The 18291-nt window shown below is 44.6% G+C and overlaps 1 protein-coding gene across 1 annotated transcript in view; it reads left to right on the forward strand.

Moving 5' to 3' along the window:
• Window positions 1-18291, forward strand: part of CWC27 (CWC27 spliceosome associated cyclophilin) — an 873807-nt gene that overhangs the window by 766480 nt on the left and 89036 nt on the right. The gene's annotated exons all lie outside the window — the stretch shown is intronic.

Below are 18291 nucleotides of genomic sequence, written 5' to 3' on the forward strand. Positions count from 1 at the left end.
TTATCTTGACCCATCTTACCAAAGAATGTGAGAGAATCAGACGAATGTCTACAAGTGGAACAATTGAACTTGTCTGCATCAAAAATTCAACACCTATACCTGTACCACTTGATAAATTCTGGTCATCATCATTGAACAAGATGATCTTGGAGATGTTAACTCACCAAAGCATTGCTAATGCTTCAGTGAACACTGAATTTCTAATTATTGCAAGTCAAATTATTGTCAATGAGGAGTTGGCGCCTGCATATATATATTCAAAAGATATGGGCCATATTGTTCAAGAACTTAACAGCAATTGGAGGAAGCTGACCTTAGTGTTGTGCCACATGTTAAGATAAGATACATTTTGTAAAGCACGCTAATGCTGCGGCGTCTGGGCCCTGATGGTGTGAAGAGGGACTACACCAGTGACTTAGTTAGGGGGGGAACAGCCAGGATTTTGACAATTTCCTAAAAAGCTGCCTGTTGGATTGTAGTCTCATAGCGATAGGCATCTGATTCCACAGTTTGGCTGCACAGTGTGATAGACTCCAACCTCCCCATCTTGCTCTGCGAATTTTGGAGATATGGATGAGACACGTATTTGTCGATATAAGATTTCTGGTGGGAGTGTACCATGAAAACAATTTCTGGATATCAACCAAGCCACCTCCATATAGTGCCTTGTGCACCACTAGAGGGCCTTAAATTCTACCCTATGCTGGATAAGGAGTAAATGTACAGACCTTATGCCAGCCGAGGTGGGATGGCCTTTAAGAATGTTTAATAACAATCATACAGTGGCATTTTGTAACAATTGTAATTTCGTCCTGTGCGCCTTGTCTATGCCGATAAAAAGTGCATTGCAGTAATCTATTTTCGAGAGAATAAGAGCTACAACCACTATTTTCCAGAGTTCCTGAGGAATGAAGGGGAAAATCTTCCATTAGGTCTTCAATAAAAAGAAGCAGGAAGATGTTAGACGATTGATCTGAGCTGCAAAATGAAGCTGATTATCAAAGATCACTCCTAGGTTCTTGGCCTTAGCTGTTGGACGGGGACATTCACCAGCCTCAGTCGGCCACCAAATTTGATTCCACAGGGATTGGCCCTTGCCGAACTCCACTACCTCCATTTTATCGGTATTGATCTTAGGAAAAGTTTGACTCATCCAGCTCATGATTTCCATCAGGCAGGCATGAAAGCTTATGGCAAATCGTCTGCATATGAGACCTAGATAAAGCCATGCTCTCGGACGAGTCTGGCCAGTGAAATCACATATATATATTAAATAGAGTCGGTGACAAGACTGATCTCTGCGGCACTCCGCATGGAAGATAAAATGTGTCAGATTGTAGATTTTCCCAGTGTATATTCTGCTCCCTTGAGGCTGAAAAGAAGGAGAGAATGGCCAGAGCCGCATTCCCAATCCCCACAGCCTTCAGCCGACGCACTAACACCGTATGATTCACGGTGTCAAATGCTGCTGATAGGTCTGAGAGGATAAGGACAGCTCTGCCGCCCCCCCATCCACCTGTCTGCGAATCTCCTCAGGTGCCATGATCAAAGCAGTCTCTGTAATGACATGACCGAAAACCATGCTTACATGAGTCAAGCAGATTATTGGAGTCTAGATATTGAGTTAGCTCCCTGTTAACTGATTTTTCGAGGATTTTGGCTGCTACTGGCAGGCATGAAATAGGTCAATAATTTTTTACCTCGGTAGGATCCAGGGCAGGCTTTTTCAGGATCTACCTTATACACACTTTTTTCCAGGCACAAGGGTAGATCCCTGACTCTAACACTTTGTTTAAGGGGGGTTAGATGTAAACTAATCTTCCCAGAGACCAGGTGCAAAATGGCCGGTGGACAGGGATCATTAGGTGATCCTGATTTAGTTGATAGGAGGATATTGTTCACTGCCTCTTGGGTAAAAGACCGGAAACTAATTAGTTGACACTGAAATGCCTTTTCCTCCAGAGACGGCCTATTACAATTGTCCGCGACGTGAGCTGTGTTAAGGAGGTCGCTGTAGATCAATTGCAACTTATTACAGAAGGCTTGATCCGGCCTAAACTGATTAACCTGCTGCGGTCTAGATAACACTTGGATGGATTGAAAAAGTTCCTTAGAGGAGTTGTTAGCCACCTCAATTTTTGCAGTGAAATATACTGATTTCGCTTTTATAATGGCCTCCTTGTATTGTTCTAAGGCTAAATTATATGCCAATTTATGGTCCTTACTATAGTCAGATCTCCATATTCGTTCGATTCTCCTAAAATTTGGCGTTTATGCTTTTAAGATCTGGTCCATACCATGTCGAGGTTGCCTGGGATCTTCTTGCTCTGATAGTTTTTTCAGGCGCTACATTGTTGACTGCTGTTCCGATACATTTATCAAACTGGTAAACTGTGTCATTGTTATCAGTAACCAATGAGGGAGGGCAAGTGTTTAGGGCCTGTTCCAATTCGTTCCCTTTTATTTTATTCCATAATCACATTTTTACCATGGATGGTTTGTTTGAGAAGGAATGGATAGGCTGGATTATCTTAATATTGAAATATACAGCCTTATGGTCAGTCCAGGGTAGTGAGGAGGTTTTGATCAGAGTGATGTCGGGTTTGTTAGTGAATATGCCATCAAGTGTGTGGCCGGCTGAATGAGTAGGTTCCAACACTATTTAGGTGTGGCAAGAGCCGACGGCGTCGAACCCGATGGCGCCCCTTCCAACTCCACGGGGCCCGAGGGCTCACCAGCGTGGTCGACCCACTCAAATATATGGCACATGGCCTCGTAAATTTCTTTTGCGTGGGGGTCGCTTCAGCTTTAGGGAAAGGAGGGAGGCGCAAAGTCGGCTCTGGCTCTGCAGAGCCGTGCCTAGAGCGAAGGTGCTCCTTACCTCTGTCGTCGACAGACGACAGCTGAGGTGAATATTAAGTCCTCTTGGACTTCTTCTTCTTCTTCTTATGCCTCTTCCCGGAGTGCCCCGAAAGACCTCAAGTGGGAGGAAAAGGACTTAGGACTCTGGGAGCGGTCGCATGATCTCCTCTACTTCGATCAGAACCAGGACCTTCATGGAGTCTTGCTCGATGGTGTCAACTGCCGGGCCGCCAGGAGCTTCATCTTCTGCTTTCTCAAGGCCTTCAGAGCTAGGGCCCAGCAGCTCAAGAACGACTTCGAGTCGTGGTTGTGCTCGAGACACCAAAGGAAAACAAGGTGGGGATCGGTTACGACATCATGCGGTGGCAGTCACCGCACGACTTGAAACCCGTCTTCCTCAAAGGCATCGCTCACACACAAAATGGGAAAAACTTCAGAATTCGACAAAAGTCAAGAAAAAAAACTGTCAAAAAGCGCTATATATGCACCGCAACGTCATAACCATCGCTGCCGATGACGTCACGCGGAGCTGAATGGAGTCACCCGATGGCACACACAAGGGGTATTGCTCAGCAAACTTTGTTTCCGGATCCAGCCTGAGAATTTCAAAGGTAAGGAATCTGCAGCTAGAAGTCTCTATCAGAAAGGATTTGCTGAGACAGATGAAGAATGTGACTTGAAAGACGTAGAAAAATACCTTGTGCATATGTGTAAAATTACTTCTGCCTCTCACACATTTGACGATCTTTGGTATAGCGCTCTTCCACCGATGTCATATTCTGTGCTTGGATACACTAAAAAAGATTTCTACTTGATCAGAAGATGTGTAAATCTTTAGGATCATGCATATGTAGAGAAAGATCTGTGTAAATTTGATTGGGAAGATATTAATGGTGTGCTAAAACCTATGAAACTTCTAGAGCCTCTACCCACAGATCCTACATGTCCATGTATGGGGAACAGCCTTTACCACAAAGTTTTTACCAACAAATGCAATTGCAACTCATTTTTTGACATCTGAATTACTTTTACCACGCAAGTCTTTGCAAAGCATATATGTTTGTATTGGTGACTATGTGGTAAGTAGTTTATTTTTGTTATGGGTAATTAAAAAAGGGGGGGTGATGGATCTCCTCCCCCGAAACGTAAACCTGTAATTGACATAAATGTAATTTAAAAAAAATATATATATTTAGTTTTCAATAGTGTTTTAAGATTTATTGTATACTTTTCGAACAGAAGGTGGCAGTGTTAGACTCTGACTGGATTTTTCTGTAACTGCAATCATGGTAAAAGTGTATGTGGTAGTGGATTGCGTTGTAAAGGTATTTTAGATGTGAGTGAATTTAAATGCATGGTAGTGGTATGCGTTTTAAAATCTCGATTGTAAAAACGTGCGTGGTAAAGTAATGCGTGGTAATGTCATCCAACCATATGTACTTGCAAAACCTGTGCTACAAAAAGATGGCCCTGTCAATATGATCTTCTCAAATGTTCAACATACTGCAAATGTACTACGAGTGATTGCAAAATAAATGAATAACGTGAAGTATGAAAATGTGGACAAAACAGGAGCGATCAACATTTTTTTTCATATTCAGATCATAAACATTGTTTGATGTATACATGAAAGGATTACAAACCATTATTATTTGTTTAATTTCTTCGTCCTCTATTATTATTATTGGAAAGTGGTGGAAGCGCTGCTCAGAAGAGTTATTTTCTGTCACTATAAGACTACTTGACCCCAAAACCTATGTTTTGACACCAAAATGAAGTATATAGTTCTTAGGGTTTCTTAAATATTGCATCATCACTACAACACCTCTGCCATAAATGTCATCCAGAAAAATTCGGCCCATATCAACAATGTGTACCCAAGCTAAATTACTTCTCTAATGATCCAAATGCACGAATCAAAAATGAAAATATCTGGACTGCAATTTGTTTACGGAGGTATATCAGAAGGCCGGGATTACCTGTTTTCTGAAACCGTTTTTATTGGCTTTTTGGACTCTGCTCACTTTACCAGTGCCAAAGCGCTTGTGCTCTCCCATTTAAACATGGTGCAGGTGGCTTACACCCAACTGGCACTTTTAATTTACTTGTAAGTCCCTAGGAAAGTGATACTGCATATACCTAGGGCATGTAAATTAAATCCTACTAGTGGGCCTGTAGCACTAATTGTGCCATACACTTAAGTAGGCCTTTTAAACATGTCTCAGGCCTGCCATTACAGCCAGCGTGGGCAGTTTAAATTGCCATTTCGACCTGGAAAAACAAAAATGTTGATGCATATAAGTCACTGCTAAGGCAGTTCCCCCACAGCCCATAGGGCAGGGTGCAGTTTATTTAGGAAGTTGGGCATGTGCTTTCAGGTTTTCCATGTCCTAGTAGTGAGAAACTACTAAATTCATTTTTCATTACTGCAAGGCCTATCTCTCCCATGGAATAACATTGGTTTATCTTATTACATTTAATAAGTGCTAACTTTCAATTGGGAGCAGATAGAAATATCATGTTTGCTGTCTGAGAAATTGTAACTAAAAATACTCTTTAATGGTAAAGTCTGATTAAAGTAGCAATTTTAAAAATGCCACTTTTAGGAAGTTATTTTCCTTCTCTAACTATTTCGTACCTGCAACCTGTTCCTGAGTCATATGAATCAGTGTAGTTGGCAGTTGGACGTTCTTTATTCCTCCCAGACAGCCACACAATAGAGGGATTCTGTGTCCCTAGATGGGCCATCAACTGGTAGGATTTGGAGAAGCTGGGCGTAGCCCCACTTGCAACTGAATAGACTGTGCCTTTCCTTCACACAAAGTACTTGTCACCAGTGCATTGTTCATGCACGCAGCTTGGGCCAGTCAGTGGGACTAACCTGGCCCATGTATCCAGCCCGTGCTCCATTGCGGACGGCCTGAACTTGAGACTTTTAACTGGTCATTCACGGCCAGATAATTGTGAGTGACGCTTTGTGGTTTTAGGTGGATTACCTAACCGAAATCATTGCATATCTCTAGTTCTGCTGATTGGATTTTTGTCATTTTCGTCTCAGTTTATAAAAGTTGTATTCTATTTTCATAAATTGTGTGGGGTTTTTCTTGTGTTGTGTTTTCACTTTATTACTGTTCGAAGTGATTTCTTAAATACTTTACATATTGCCTCTAAGTTAAGCCTGACTGCTTTGTGCCAAGCTACCAGAGGGTAAAGCACAGGTTAATTTGGTGTTGGCGTGTGACTTCACTGCAATGAAATGGGGTGCAATATATGGTGTGGCTGTGTAACCTCACCATGTAATACACTTACCAACCTCTTGATATCCAATAGGTTTCGTCTGTAAAACCCTCAGCACCACCCGGGGTAGCTGAGGCACTGAGCAGAAAGGCTTACACAGAGGAGCAAGTGTTTAGCATTTAAACAGCACTAAAACAATTGGAGAAATCAACACAACACTCAAAACTCCTTACCAATTTATAAAAATAGACTGTATTTTTAAAAGAATTGAGACACAAGAATGAAAAAGATCCACCGGAGGGCACCGGAGATATAGATTTTACAGGCAATAGAAAATCGAAGCAGCTTCACTCAACCGCGGGCAAGTCTTGGCAAAGTCAACAAATTGGACACTTAGAAATTATTTCATGGAAAACTTAAGTAAGTGTCAATGTAATCAGTTAGAAGTACTTGGAGCGACAACTCTGGCAGGGAGCAAGTGAGTGGGACCAGCAAGGTCCTCAAGAACAGTTACCTTAACAGTAGAAGCAATCCTTCAACAGTTTCAGGCACTTTGTCCTCACTGCAATGGATTCCTGTGGATTGGGCCTGATGCAAGGGTTGAAGGATGCTGAAGGTGCATTAAGGATGCAGTGGATGCGACGTGGTCTGTGGTGAGAGGGCCCTGGTTGTAGGGTTGACATCCCATGATGTCCCCATCCTGTCTGGCCGTAGTCCAGTCGACTGAGCTACCAATCGCAGACTAATCCTTCCTGGGTCAATAACTTTCCTTCTGAGGGTCTCAGCATCTCTCTGACAGCACTTCCAAGCACAGCGAACTTGGGTGTGACTCTGTGCGTCGGGTCTTGTTTCCTCTGTGCTGCACAGCATCTTGAAGACTTTGAGCTACCAACTCGTCCCAGCTGGCTTCTTCAGCTGTTATGTCCCTGTGCTGCAAACAGGAGGCCAGTCAGCTGCCCCTTGGAGTTCTCTTGGCTTGACTGGACTCTGCAGACAGCTTCTCACTGAACAGGACACAGGAGGCCAGTCAGCTGCCCCTTGGAGTTCTCTTGGCTTGACTGGACTCTGCAGACAGCTTCTCCCTGAACAGGACACAGGAGGCACAGTCCCTCTCTTCGCTAGCCAGCAGGTGCAGTCCTTGTCAGTGCAGCGTCTCTTTGCTAATATTTTTATTACGGAAACATGTGCGAACAGCACCTCAATGACGAAACTCCTAAATGAAATTATATATTGAGATAAGTTCAGGGCCAAATCTAAAACCTTATAGAATGAAGATTGTGAAGCCTTATCCTTTTGGTTTCATCTAACACAAAGGAAATACTTTAGAGGTTCTCTTATGTATCGCCAGCCGGGCACTAGAAAGAATTTCCTAAACTCCATTAGCTCCCTCTTAGAGGATGACATCTGCAGAATGGACTTCACTGTCCTTGGAGATTTACATTTCCATTTGGAGTCTCAAGAAGATAGAGACACCAAAGCTCTGCTTGATATCATGTATGCCTTCGGTCTCCCCCCAGCTGGTACAAAATGCCACCCACACTGCTGGCCACACATTGGATGCCATTTTTGCCAATAATAACCCCACAGCTAACCTTAATCTCTTCCATTTTCTTGGTCACATCATTTGTCCATTTTTATAGCTAAGAGGTTCGAGGTAACCTCAGCTACTAATAATAGGCGTAATACGACACACTATGGGACATGGGCCAATCTAAATTACAAACATCTTCAGCCACAATTCACGGAATCCCTCCCTCCACCTGAGCTACCCACCAAGGAATACCTAAATTGGCTAAATAATGCACTCTCCCTAACCGTTCCTCATAAAAAGGCCAATCAAGGCACAAAAAAGCCTTCCACTCCTTGGTTTTTTGAAGCCCTTCGGCTAGAAAAACAAAGCTGTAGGCGACAAGAAAGGAAATGGGGGTCTCAGTACGAATCTCGTGAAAAAGAAGCATACAAATTGTCCCTATCCATCTATAAAACCCTTATGGTTAAGGAAAAAATAGAATGTTTTACTTCGCAAATCAAATCTTCAAAAAACTCTGCCAGGGAACTCTTTCAAGTAATAAACAAAATAAAAAACATCCAGAGTTTAAAGGAGATTGGCACAATCAAACCTTCTGTTACACCATTGCTCAGCACTTTAGGAGCAAAGTCGATCAAATCTATAACCTGCTTAATCACCTCAACAATGCTAATTCACAATTGACTAATAGCACAAGTGACTGCTTGATGGATAATGATATCCCACTGGCCTCATTAAATACCTTTACCCCAGTCTCAGTATCACAGATTGTTAATCTGATGGAGACATCTAGCCGCAGATTCCTTACCTTTGAACTTCCAGGTGTCAGGCATGATCCGGAAGATTTTTTTCTCCAGTACCCCTGCGCACCGGTAGGTGGCATCGGTTGACTCAGCGTGATATCGGTGGCGTTCTGTTCGTCACTGTCGTGATGTCCCCATCGTCAATATAATCCCCCACTCCGGCACGCTGACATCACTACTTTTTTATCCACACCATCACCGCCAATCTGTTGAAGAGAGCTACCCCCAGTCATTTCTTGACAGACTTTTTTTGACTTTTTGTCGACTTAGTTGGTGTGTAGGTGTATCATGTCGAGTAAGAAGACTTCGGGGTTCAAGCAGTGTGGCGCTTGTCACTGCCCCATTTCGGTCACAGACCCCCATTTGGTCTGTCTTTAGTGCCTGGAGCGCGACCACGACTCCAAGTCGTCCTGCAACTGCCAGGCCATGGTGCTGAAGGCTTTGAGTAAGCGGTTGCTAAAGCTTTTTGCAGCCCGGCATCCTGCACCGCAGAGGTCGCCTCATCGGTTTAGCTCCCGGTCTCGGTCCAGAGGAAGGTTCGAGCACCTCTCCATGAATGGAAATCCTCTTCGTCAAAGTTGTCGAAGTCAGGCACCACAAGAAGCACAAGAAGTCGAAGCGTGCTTCCACTTTGCCCCGCCCGGTGTGAACTTGCGTCGGGTTTCGTCGTGGACTTCTATGGATGCCTGAAGGAAAGTTGCTGACAGGCAGTCAGTGAAGAGTGTCCGGTGGATCCCAAGGCCAGGAATAAGAAGGAAGGATACCTGCAAGCAGAGGGGACAGAGTCTGGGTCACTAGCCAGTGACCACGTGGAACCAGGAAGGAACCAGGCGATGTCGGGAGATTGCAGGTGAAGAGGTGAAGCTTGTCGCAGCAGTCACGGGTACCAGGAGACGTCGAGGACGACCAGGACCAGGAGGCGAGCTGTCCCACCAAGGCTCGTGCTGTCGGCGGCGTCGAAGTCGAACTAGGACTCACCAAGCCTTGGCAAGCGGAACCCACGAAGAATGGAGGAGTTGCTTCTGGTGCAGACCAGGAAGGTCTGGGGTGCTTCTCTTTTGCAGAGGAGCAGGTGCCAGTCTGGAGGAGCCAAACCAGCAGTGGAAAATCGAAGGTGTGTCGTCGCAAAGGTTACTAGCCAACGGGCAAGCAACCGGACAGACGCGGCAAGCAGGAAAATGCAGAAGGGCCCCACGCAGGACTCGTGGAGTGTGGGGGGCTGATCTTCGGTGCAGATGGTGCTTGGGGTTGGGGCTTCTCAATCCCCGGTGCACAACTTCGAGAGTGCCTCAGAAGCTGCGCTGGAAGATACTCGCCACTTTTCCCAGGTAGCCGGTCCCACGTCTCTCGTCGCCTCCACGGATCTCAGCTCGGCTGTGGATGTGGATCAGGGTCGGAGAAGTCTGGAAGTCAGGGCTCTGGTCAGGCTCTGCAGTCGGTCCCTCGTAGAACTTCAGCAAAGCAAAGGGTTAGTCTCTTGATGGTGCCTGTTCGCACAGGGTGACCACTCCTTGGCCACAAGGGAGATTCTTCAGTCTTCTTCTTTCGTCGAATGTCGAAGGTCCAGAGTTTCTGTTCAAGTTGCAGGATCAGGATAATCTAATTTCCTGGGGCCCAGTTACCACACTTATACTAATCTGGGGGGCTGGGTTGCCTGCTAGGTCACGCCTTATGGGTGGGACCTGGGAGGGGGGTGGTTACACCCCCTTCCCTTTGTCCAGTTTCGCGCCCGGACTGGGGCTGGAGTGCCCCAGCACCGGTTTGAACTGGACTATGCATGGGACACCTTGTGTGCCCCAGGCATGCTCATTCCTTTCAGCCCTCCCTGCCCCAATACACTAAAGTCTGTCTGGGGAGGTGCTAGCACCTCCCCAAGCAGGAAACCTATTGTCCAAGCCTCCCTTGCCGGGATCACTCCCAGCAGCAGGAGGTCAGACTCGTGTCTGTGGCAGCAGCATCCATTTTGTGATGCTGAGGCTTTGGTTAGAGTTAAACAGCAAAGTAGGATTTTAACATGTCTCTCCCTCTAGAAGGGGGGAATAATATCCTCATCACCAGAAATGGTATGGGGGTATTATTCCAAACTGTTAGACACCTTACACGACATGTTTTGATAAAGCCAAACCATAGTTACCATAACCGTTTAAGATTATAAGGCACTTTAAGAGTATATGGTAGGCTATATCATAGAACAGCTATAAGGACATGGTTCCGAAAACTGCAGACAGGCTCAGCTCATGCTAGAGCACCATCTCACATGTTACCAAGCACTCTGCCGCCAGGATTGTTAAGGCCTGCCATAGGAGTGGCTGATAGGTACACATGTGTCTATTTTAAGGGTAGTGAGCAGCCAGTTGTGTCTGATTGGAAGGCCAGACCAGGGGTGGCATAATACGTGCTGCAGTCCCTGGGAGGCCTAGGGTACACCTATGCCCTGGGTACCTAGGGTACACTGTACAGGGTCCAATAAGGTGATCCTTACCAATTGTGTATGTACCTAGGGTACATGGAGTCCATTTTAAAGAGAGAGCAGACAGCCTGAGACCCTGAATGGCAGGATCTCAGGCCAACTAAGTCGAAAAACCAGCTAGACACTAGGTAAAAAGTTGGGGGTAACCATAGTCAGATATCCACCTTCCTACAACCCCATTCTAGTCTACCTCATCTACTCCAATCAAGTCCACTCTACTTAAATTTGCCTCACCCACTCCACCCCATCTCAATCTACCCCACCCCGCTCTATCCCACCCAACTTCAATCTATCCCACTCCAATATACCTCTTTAATCTGCCCCACTCAAATTTAACCCACTCCATTCCAATCTATCCCACTCCAATCCACCCTAATGTACCCCAATACACTCCACTCCAATCTACTCCGCTCCAATCTACCCCAGCCCACTCCAAACTCCACTGCAAACTATTCAACTCATCTCCACTATAATCTACCCACTCCACCACAATCTACACCCACTCAAATTTACTACAATTTGCCCCACTCCAATCTACCCCACTTTGATCGACCACAATGTATCCCACTCCAATCTACAACAATCTACCCACTCCACTCTATCACAATCCACTCCACCCAAATCTACCCCACTCCACTCTACCCCACTCCATCCAAATCTACCCCACTCCACTCTACCCCACTCCACTCAAATCTACCCAATCCAATCTACGCTATTCTAATCTACCCCTCCCCAAACTATCCCATCCCAATCAATCCCAATCCAACCCACTCCACTCCAATCTACCCCTCCCAGTCACCCACTCCACTGTACCACACTTCACTCTAATCTACCCCACTTCAATCATTCCTCTTCAACCTACCCCACTCCACCGCAATCTACTCCACTTTACCCCAATCTACCCTAATTCAATCGACCCCACTCCAATCTACTACACTCTAATCCACCCAATCTACCCTACTGTCATACAGTTTCTACTTTCTCAGTAGGAACTGCTCGTTTGTTAGACACCATAAACATTGGGATGGTGCCAGACTAATTCCCTGCACCCCCTCAGGATATGTTGGCCTGTAGACCTGCTAGCTCACAGTGACACCATGAGTACCCCTAAACCTGACAGGGTTACAAATAGTTTGGGAAACCTCAGAACAGGACAACCCTGACTCCGCCAGATATCGTGGTAACATCAAGAACCTTTTTGCTCAGTCACTCGCACTTGCACAGAGAGACACACAAGTAATACACAAAGGAGCATTTTCAATATTTATTGAACTATTGAGATTCTTGTATGAAAGCTATGCGCTGCAATAATCATTAGACAGAAGCAGATAAAAACGATTAGCAATATAAAGACAGTGAAAAGGATGAAAGATTTCACCATTGTGCTAAAACAGTGCATATTTGATGGCATGTATATACTGGGTATAAAGTACTCCTACTATGTGCTCCATAACCTAGTTGCCTAGGGCGGATAAGTTCCCATTACCTGAAAGCAAGGTATGTAGCGTCCTTGTCTTGGTCACAAGTTGGACATCCCTCCTCGAGGAGGGTAAACAGGAATCAGCTAAGATGAAATTCCGACACAGTGACGACCTCGCAATGGCAGCAGAGTGCTCCTCTAATTTGAGCATGAAATGCGAGTGTATTTATAATAACATTATCAATGCCTCCTTGTTGAGGCTTCAGCTGGGCTGACATTGTTTAATGTCTTTGTGATAGCCATGTCGCCTAATGGACCAATAACTAACAACAACATTTGCACAATGTGTGTCTAGGCCTTGTACTAAATGTTCAAGGGGTCGTGACAGTGTACTTTTGAAGTTGAATTGTAAGCAATGTTGTTTCAGAGAAACAAATCCTGCACTATCACGCACATTGTTGAGAAAAGAAGGCAATTTAAGAAATGTGCACATGTAAACTGATAGGGTTTCTTTCGGGGCCTAACTCAGCCATGTGCTACTACCACAATCCACTCCACCCAAATCTATCCTACTCCACTTCATTCTAATCCAATCTACCCAACTCTACCCCAATCCACCCAATCCAATCTCCCCCACCCCAATCTACCCCTCCCCAAAATACCCCATTCTAGTCTACCCCATCTACTCCACTCTACTTCAATTTGCCCCACCCACCCCACCCCAGCAAAACTCTACCCCAACCCATCGCAGTCTACCCACCCGCTCTATCCCACTCCAATAAACCTCTTTAATCTGCCCCACTCAAATTTACCCAACTCCATTCCAATCTACCCCACTCCAATCCACCGTAATCTACCCCAATACACTCCACTCCAATCTGCTCTTTCCTAATCTATCTCACTCCACTCCAACCTATCCAACCCTACCCAACTTCACCCCAATTAACACCACTCCAATCTACCACACTCCACTGTAATTTACCATATTCCATTCCACTCTACCCAACCTACCCCCACTTCACTTCACTCCAATCTAGCACATGCCACCAAAATCTAGCCCACTACTGTCCAATCTAACCCACTCCAATCTACCCTACCCAACTCCACCACAAAGTAGCCGACTCGAATCGACCCCGCTCCCATCTATCCAAATCTACTCTACTCAAATCTGCACAACCTCAATCTACCCCACACCACTGTATCCAACTCCACTCCAATCTGCTTCACTCATTTCATTTCATAAGGCTTTATTCGGAGCTTTAGACATAAGTCCATAAAAGCAAAACAAAACAACAAATACAGTAAACATAACCATAGTAAAAAATTTGCAAAACAGATTACATAATTAAAACATTTAAATAGCTAAAAAAGCATACTAGGCCTTGCTTTGATTGCTAGTAGGAGGAAGGTGGCAGTAAAAAAGCATACATCAGGATAAGGTTTAAAAAGCAACTTCATAGCATCTTGTGTATTCCTGACTCCGTATTTTAACAAAATAGGCTTAAGGTAGGCTTGACGAAAGTTGGTATATAGTTTACACAGTAAAAGAAAGTGCATGGTGCTTTGAACTGATACATTATCACATGGGCATGGGCCAACCGGAAATTTTTTAATACACGGGTAGGCCACCAAGTGGTGCACTATCCCGAACCTTAATCTGGTAATTACATACCGATGGGAGGGTCTGGTGACTAGGCTTAGATACGGCTGAAATCCCTCGATTTCACAGAATCCGCCGTAAAACATACATGTACTTAAGTTACTACTAGTCCTTTCCGCTTCTGTAGCTTAAAATTCATAAAAACCGACTTCATCACATCTTTGGGCAAACTGGTAGGGGCATGACAGTCATCTTTAAGGTTAATACCAAAAATCTCTAGATAACAATTGAAGACAAATTTAATCCAGGGAATTTTTAAGTGACCGTCAATGGAGAGACAATCTCCAATGATTGCTCTATTTAAGGAGGTCTCTTCCTTTGCCCAAATAGAGCGCCACAGCATTAAAGGCCTTATAGTCAATAGGTCAGAAAGATGAAAAATACCTAGTTCTCTGTGAACCAAATCGTTGGTAGCTGATTTCGGCAAACACAGGAGCCTTTTAAGGAAGAGGTTTTCCTCCACTTGCAAATTCCCTGCCTTGATGTGCCCCCACACCCCAGCTCCATAAAGGGCCACAGAGAGACATCTCATTTGAATTTTTTTTTAACATGTCTTTAATTCTTTTGTCTCCAATTTTGGTAGCGAATTTAAACACCCCGTGGGAGCTTTTAGCCACCTTGGCCCGGACGCAGTTTATCTCTCTTGTCCAGCTGCCCGTTTTCGAAAAGGTGATGCCGAGGTAATTAAAAGACTCCACTGTTAACACTTTGTGTCCTTCAATAAAAAAGGCATGGGGTTTTTTACATCCCGCGCCACACTTCATAACAAAGGTCTTAGATTTATTAATCAGCAGCTTCCTGTCCTTGATGAACAGTGAGAACCTGTCCATCAAGCGCTGTAGTCCAATTGGGGTCCTAGACAAGATTACAGCGTCGTCCGCATAGAGAAGTTCGGGGACGCTAAAATCTCTAATTTTTGGTGCATCAGCCGCAACCTCCTTTAAGACTAGATCTACTTCATTGATAAAAAGAATAAAAAGTAGGGGGGCGAGCACACACCCTTGTCTAATGCCCCGCCTGACGCTAAATTTGGGGGTGCACTCCCCTGCCTGGCCATAACGGACACTGGAATTTAATTTAAGATAGAGTCTCGCTAAAAAATAAACAATGGGCTCCGGAGCTCCCATTTCCAATAATTTGGCCCATAAGATATTGTGGTCTACCATATCAAAGGCACTGCTCAGGTCGGCAAAGCAGAGATAGAGGGATCCTTTTTTTGCCTTTGTATACTTCCCAATTATTAGGTCAAGGTTGAGGCATTGCTCTAACGTCCCTCTGCCCTTCCTGAAACCATATTGGGAATCGGCCAGGATATCCTGGGACTCCGCCCATTCTTCCAGCCTAACCATAAGTACCCGACTCATAATTTTCACCGAAGAGTCCAGAAGGGAGATTGGGCGGTAGTTCTTCATATCCCCTTTGTCTCCTTTCTTGTAAATTGGTACAATTATGGATTCCTCCCATGTATGAGGAACCCCGTTGCATACGGCAGCATTAAATACCTTTGTAAGCAACGGGCCCCAGATCTCGGGGACTGCTTTACATACGTCAATGGGTACCCCATCAGGTCCCTGGGCCTTCCCACCCCTACTAGATTTAACACTGTCCCTAACTTCGGCAGTTGTAATATCCAAGGGGATGACGGGCCATCTATCTTCATATACTCCCCTGTTTCTGGCCGAGTCGAAGATCAGAGAGAAGTGGGTGACCCAGCTCTCCATACTGACATTAGCCGATAATTCAGGCATCTTGTCATCTTTTAGAAAAGGGCTGTTAACAGTTGCCCAAAAAAGGGAGGAATCAGCGGTAAAGGCTGCCTGGTCTAAGTTGTCCCAAGCCTCTTGTCTTAATTCTGCTTTCCTGGACTTAATTGCGGTCTGATAGATCCCTCGCAATTCCCTAATCCTTCCAATATCTCTCCTCTCTGCTGCCAATGCTATTTTAAGCTCCCTGAGAGCAGAAGAACATGCATGGTCAAACCATCCCCTACGCTGGGATTTCCTACCTTTAGGGTGAATAGTGAAGTTACAGTCAATGATTAAGTTAATATTAATAAAATTATGCACAATTTCGTTGGTTCCTTCCTCACATTCTAAAATTGTAACAATTTCCGTAAGGCATTTTGAAACAATGGTATTAGATGAAATGTCCACGTTATTACCCTTCCATCTAATGCGGATACCATTAGATCGATGTGGCTCAATATTGGTAATAATACATGGAGTAAAAATCTGTCGGTCCTTCCACAATAAAACCTCGGCAGTGATACAATTATGATCACTAATTAGGTTGTCCACAACCACAGGGGCTGAACACCGTGGGCTAATACCAGATGATACACAAATAAAATCAATAACTGTATTAGCATTCCTTCCCGTATAAGTGGGAATGATTTCGCCTAAGGGATTAACCTGGTTAACCAGTATATCCATGTCATAAGTGGTTAAAATTTTGTTCAAGGAATTACCATAAAGATTATGCGGAAAGTGACGGACACCATCCCCCCAATGATCAACAAAGCCACATACCCTTTCATCAACAAAAGGACATACCACTGTATTAAAATCCCCTACCCAAATGATATCAAAAATAATATCAAATTTGGTTATAATATCTTCCATAGCAGATTCCAAAGCAAGCACAACCTGGTACCTTGAACAATCGAAGATATTATTATAAAAATTAATTAAAAGGATATTTCTAACCTGCTCCAGTTGAAGCCATAGGATCTGGGAGTGTGCACCAACCAAAACATGTTTCTTAACTTTGATGGGTACTTCTACAGAAATCAAAACCAATAACCCACCCTTTGCCCTGCCCGACGGTGAGGCCACAGCGGGTAAATTGAAAGAAACAAAACCATTATAATTGATTGGGTCAACACACCAGGTTTCCTGAAGACATACAATATTAAAAGTGGTAATAAACTCTAACCATCCCAGGCAAGTATCCTTTGATAAGAGTCCCGCAATATTCCAGCTAGCAATAAAACAAACACTCTGTTCACAGGTTCTGGATAAAGGTATGGGGTTCATGGGAACAGAGGTAACAGGATTACAGGTCTGATCCACAGCGGGAGAAACCCAGTTCTCTCTGTCACAGCAACTGGGCTTCCCGCTGATAGTATCCTGGGGGTTAACATTCTCACTGACATCTACTATGTCTAGTTTCCTCACGATAACATCCCCTCCCGTGCCTCCAACGGCGTCAACAGCGTCCGCTAGTTTGGGATGAACTGGCACCAGTCAATCATTACAATCCAACCCGCTCAGTACTTCAAATCGGTTTGACATAGTAATAGTTGGTCCAGAAAAGATATTTATGTCTTCTTCTCTTGACCCAAAATGTACAATATTGGAGCGAGAGTTAAGGTGCCTATAGAAATACCCCAAAGGCCGGAGGGATATCCCTTGGTCCCGTGAAGGGGATGATTGTGCTCTTATCAGAGCTGTAGATACAAGATGAGGGCTTTGAAAGTTAACTACAATACAATCACCCCCACAGGTCTTACGCGAACTCCCAATCCAATCAACTCTTCTTGTACTTAGTATGTCCTTTGCTAAAACAACTGGGAAGCCGCATTCACGATGCAGCCAATCCACAGTTTTGTTTTTCAGGGAGGAGTGGGTTTCACTATAATTACGACCTGTCTCAGTAACTGGTGGTACATTGGTAAGGACTGCCACAAATGGAGCACAAGCTGGGGGCAGATCCGGCCTGGAGATACCAACATTTTTTACACTTGGTACTTGCTGGTTCTCGGCAACAGATTTACCTGGCAAATTATGTTGTCCTGGGATCTGCGAGGAGTCTGGAGCATTAATTCTCTCCTCACAGTGATCTCCATATGAAGTGTTAGGGGGGTTAGACTTGACCGTTGGTTTAACAACCTTAGAAGCTTGTTGGGAAACATGACTATTTACTAAGGCCTCATCATTTACCTTGGTGCCAGAACTGGTATCAAGGTGTGATTCTAACAGGCCTCCAAGTCTGGCCACTTCATTGGTTACCATATCGAGTTTGTTCATTAATGGTCTAATTAATAGATCAAACTTGGCCATCAATCATGCTTATTAAAAGGTCCAACTGTCTACTATCTATGGTGACTGGATTACTATCCTGCACTACAGTGAGGTCACAGACAGAGTTGGTAGATATCGGGTCGGCTCTCTTAGATGATCGCACCCCCCCCTTTTTGAATGTATACTTCTATTATGGGTCCGATTAGAACGTAATACTCTCTGAGAGGTAGTAACCGTCGGAGTGACAGTCGATGGATCTGGTGTACATAATAAATCCTCAGGAGGAGAG

The sequence above is a fragment of the Triturus cristatus genome, chromosome 2_1, assembly GCF_964204655.1.
Source record: "Triturus cristatus chromosome 2_1, aTriCri1.1, whole genome shotgun sequence".
NCBI lineage: Eukaryota > Metazoa > Chordata > Amphibia > Caudata > Salamandridae > Triturus > Triturus cristatus.